Source organism: Loxodonta africana, chromosome 15 (genome assembly GCF_030014295.1).
Source record: "Loxodonta africana isolate mLoxAfr1 chromosome 15, mLoxAfr1.hap2, whole genome shotgun sequence".
Lineage (NCBI taxonomy): Eukaryota > Metazoa > Chordata > Mammalia > Proboscidea > Elephantidae > Loxodonta > Loxodonta africana.
The window spans coordinates 25613908-25619119 of record NC_087356.1 but is presented as its reverse complement, the minus strand read 5'-3'; positions in this window follow the sequence as shown (position 1 = coordinate 25619119).

The following is a 5212-nucleotide window of genomic DNA, read 5'->3' as shown; positions in this document are numbered from 1 at the left end:
GGCACTGAGATCCTGGTATTAAATCCCTTGGAATCTGCTGGAAATAACTAGGGTAGTTCCTGATCCTGCGCTGAATCTGGACTGGGTTCAGTGGCCTAAGGACTTTGTGGCTGCATAGCAAAGTCCTTGTCAGTCACCAGCAATGGCAGAGGGCCTCTAAGGGGACAGCTCCATTTTCAGAAATGACATTTAACTTACCTCATCACCCTAACCCCCTTCTCAAAGGGCTGGGGAGATGAGGGCACCTGGAGTAGGAGCTTCCAGTGGGAAGGGGTGGTTTTTAAGGACGCTCTCTGCTTTAAAAAAAATCAAACCCCTGGTATATTAGTTCCTATGGCTCCTGTGGGTACAACAAACATTTATTGTCTTATAGTTCTGGAGGCTGGAAGTCCAAATTCAGGATGTAGACAGGGCCATGCTCTCGTATCTTGGAATTCCATAGCTTGTAGGTGCATCTTCACAGGGCCATCATCCCCCTGTGTGTCTCTCTGTGTCTGCTGTCCTCTATATAAGGACATCACTCAGGCGGGATTAGGACCCACCCTACTCTGGTATGACCTCATCTTAACTTAAGGAATAACATCTTCAAAGACCCCATTTCCAAACAAGGTCATGTTCACAGAAGTTAGGACTGCAATATATCTTTTTGTGATATACTATTCAGTCCATAACACCTGGAAATTTCTGACTGTGCTCAACATGATCACTTCCTTCCTGGCTTTAGGGATACAGTCATAGCCCCCTCTGAACGAAACAGGCTAGAATTTCTGACAGCTTAAAAAACAAACAAAAATTCAAGTTCTTAAAATTCAGATGTCTAATTCCCTGACTTTTCAAAGATTCTTCCTCTCTCTGCCTCTGACATTAAAGCCTCTGCCTAGAGCATGAGTTCTCGTAATGTTGAGGTTCTCTCTCTTTCCCTTCTGTTCCTGACCCCTCCTCCCAGGGTAAGGGTTGGGGAGGAGTAGGGGACATTGGTTATTTGTCCCTGAGTAAAGAGAGCAATCTTGACCTTTCTTTAGATGTCCATAAGCATAGAAAAAACAGCTTATTTAGGAAGAGAAATAATGACAATAATGGTAACATTTGTTAGTGTTTACCATGTGCCAGGAAACCCTGGTGGCGTAGTGGTTAAGAGCTACGGCTGCTAACCAAAAGGTTAGCAGTTCGAATCCACCAGGCATTCCTCGGAAACTCTGTGGGGACAGTTCTACTCTGTCCTATAGGGTCACTGTCAGTCGGAATTGACTCAATGGCAACGAGTTCTACCATGTGCCACTATCACCTGTCTATCAGTTTGTGGTACTGCAGTGGCTTGCATTTTCTGTGATGCTAGAAGCTATGCCACTAGTATTTCAAATACCAGCAGGGTCACCCACGTGGGCAGATTTCAGAGGAGCTTCCAGGCTAAGACTAGGAAGAAAGGCCTGGTGATCTACTTCCAAAAATTAACCATTGAAAATCCTATAGATTACAACAGAATATTTTCCAATAAAGTGCTGGAAGATGAGCCCTTGGGCTGGAAGGCACTACACAATAGCCACAACAATGAGCTCAAATATGCCAACAGTCATGAAAATGACACAGGACTGGGCAACATTTTGTTCTGTTGTATATGAGGTTGCCATGAGTCCAAGCTAACTCAGTGGCAATTAATAATGACAACGCCACGTGTCAAAGCCCAACTCATCAGCTCACCCCAGGGAAGGCCTAGGGTTATGTCTCACTGCTTGCCTCCTAATTCTACCTAAATGAAGATGCAGTTTTCTTAATTTTAAATGAAAAAGGTGTCATTTAAAGTCTGTGCTAGGGACACTTTCTGCTTAAAACGGCATCTGATTAGCAGTCTTTTCATATCTCTCTAAAATACCTAATAAGACAAAGAAAAAGACAAAGCTGACAGCAGCAACAGAAGCCAAGACACGCAGTAACTCGATTGCCAAAGAAATTTTACCAACTGTGGAGCTGGAGTAAGAAACATGATTTAGAGCAAACACATGTCTTCCTTTTTGAAACAGAGCAGCTCTGGCAGATCAAAAAATTAAGTAAAAGATGTTTGGCCTTGCCTTGCTTTCTGTACCCTTGGCTGGGAGACCCAGCATCTATACCAACCAGCCAACTAGGCAGTTATTTCTTTTTTGCAAGAGCATTGTATTTTGAGATAGCTGTGTCCCCATACTTACTTCAAGAATGGACTCCACCAACCTGGCTATAGGGGCTCAGGGACTCAAAACAAAAGGCAGTAATAGAGGATGGCATCAATTGCATCCTGAGAGGTCCGGTCCCACAAAGCGAGAGCTATTGGCAGGAGCAAATACAAGGAAAGAAATGCACTCTGGGATTTAGGGATGCTCTTTTACTTCACGCTGACTGGAAAGGAGAAAATCCATCTGGGCCAGTAGATCAGTACAATGAATGTAACTGGGCTAGGAGATGTGTACTCAACCCAATTATACCATCAGCATATAAGAGGATACTTACCCTCCAATTCTCCATGGCAGAGAAGCCTTCCGACTGTCTACGTATTCTTGGGTATGCCTCATTCATTCATTGTTTATTTACGTATTCATTTACTCAACAAATACATATTACAGGTCCAGGGTAGTTGTGACAAAAGGTAAAAGAGTGCCTAAACAATCAAATTCCTGTTTTACTCATGCCAAAGCAGATTTTTTTCTATTTCATTGCAAGCATCATTCATTCATTCACTCTCTCACTCACTCAACCAATGTTTATTGTGTGTCTACAATGTGCCAGTGGAAACCCTGGTGGCATAGTGGTTAAGTGCTATGGCTGCTAACCAAAAAAGGTCTGCAGTTCGAATCCACCAGGCGTTCCTTGGAAACTCTATGGGGCAGTTCTACTCTGTCCTGTAGGGTCGCTATGAGTTGGAATTGACTCGATGGCAGTGGGTTTACCATATACCAGGCCAAGTGGTAGGTGCTAAAGATGCCATGGCCAATGAGACATGCTCTTCCTTCAAGGAGCAGAAATAAGTGCCTTCACAGCGGCTTTAAGGGCATGATGGGAGCCCAGAGGAGGCCACTACAACAGAGGCTGCTGTTGTCAGCCAAAAGCTTTCTCCCCACTCGTCTTAGTTATCTACTACTGCTATAACAGAAATACTACAAGTGAATGGCTTCAACAAACAGAATTTTATTCTCTCACAGTCTAATAGGCTAGAAGTCCAAATTCAGGATGTCAGCTCCAGGGGAAGGCTTTCTGTCTCTGTTGACTCTGGGGAAAGGTCCTTGTCATCAATCTTCCCCTGGTCTAGCTTCTCTGAGCAGGAACCTTGGGTCCAAAGGACTCACTCTGCTTCTGGCACTGCTTTCTTGGTGGTATGAGGTCCCTATCTCTCTCTGCTTGCTTCTCTCTTTTATATCTCAAAAGGTATTGGCTTTAAGACACAAGCTAATCTTGTAGATTAAGTCCTGCCTCATTACCATAACTGCCACTAATCCTACCTCATTAACATCATAGAGATAGGATTTACAACACATAGGAAAATCACATCAGGTGACAAAATGGTGGACAATCACACAATAATGGGAATCATGGCCAGCCAAGTTAACACAATTTTGGGGGGACACAATTAAATTCATGACACCATTCTAATAGAATTGTAGCCAGGTACATGGCTACTCAGTTAGGGTACATTTCCCAAACTCCCTTGATGTTGGTAAAACCATGTGACTAAATTCTTGCCAGTGGAATGTGAGTGGAAGTGATCTGTGCCACCTCTGGTCAGGGCCTTAAGACAGTGGCATATCCTAGTCCTTTCCTGGCTAGAACCCAGACATAGTACCTACCCAGCCTCAGTCATGGAGATGGTGACAATGCCCTGGGTCATTGGCTCCGGGGGATGGAGAAGCAATGATTTGGAAGGAACCTGAGCCCCTTGAGTGACCATGGGGAGCAGAGCCTTACTGCTTACACCTTTCACACTGTTAAAAGACAGAGAAATGAACTTTGTTCATTAGGCCATTGCATTCTTGGGTCTCTTTGTACCGAAGCTTAGTTTTACCTGAATAACATAGCCTGGAGGAGTCTGGGAAACAATTTTGGAGGAAGTGACAGCTAAGCTGAAACTGTAAGACAGAGCACTTACTTATGGGAGGGTGGGGCTAGGTGGGAAGAATAATGTCTAGTGTGTATTAAGGCCTAGAGGTAAGAGATCCAGTGATTTCAGAATTGAACACGTTGAGAGCAAGGGTGGCCTTGGAATGATGGGCATGCAGAGGGGTGTCAGGGTCAGGTCTTGAAGGCCTTGGAAGCCATGGAACCAGGAGAATGACAAGGTCCAATTTATACTTTAAAAGAGAGAGTATTGGCTGCATAAGGGGGCTGGGCTGGAAAGGCAGTGCTGTGGAGAGCCCAGAAAGGAGCCTGGTGAATACATCTGAGTGAGTGTGGTACTCAAGGGATGTGGCAGAGAATGGAGGGCAGGGGAATGCATGCATGTCAGGGGGAAGGTGAGCGAGAAGTGCAGGAGACTCGCAGGTTTTGGCTTGGACTCCTGGAGGTATGGTGGTCCTGGTCTCTGAACAGGGACCCCAGAGGAGGAGCAGATTGAGGTTGTGGGGTAGGGCAGACGCTGTTGGAGTACAGGGAGTTTGGTGGGGGGACATAGTGGATCTGAGGTGATATAAGACATCTGTGCCAGTCCGGGTCCCAATAGAAAACAGATGGCACACTTAAGATAGTTTGAGGAGGGTTTCTTTAGAAAAGGACTAATTACAAAGGTGTGGTGGGGTATGGGCTAACCACAAGGGGCAGCGCAGGAAAGAGGCTAGCAGCGGTGGACCTGTTACCACTCTGGGGCTGATGGTGCTGGAACCAGAGGAGGAAGAAAAAGAATCACGTGGAGTGGGCCAGCTTGAAAGGAGGGGTGAACTTCAGTCAAGGGACATAGCCAGCTAAAGGAGAGCCCTCAAGGAAGGGCCAGGAGAGCAAGTTCCTTGACCTCACCTCCTTTCTCCCTTGGATTTTCCTCCAGGACCCACAGGGCCCATCATTGGTCACATCCAACTGAAAGCCAGAGGGCCCAGGAGCAGCTGAATTTAGGCATCCGAAAATCAAGACAGGGCTTTAGGCTGAAGATACAGAGTTGGTATTTCTCAGGTAGCCAGAAACAGCCCACAATTTCCTGCCTGTGTCAATTTGTTACTTTGCTTAAGGATTGTTGGTTTCCAGGGCAAGGCCTTTCTTC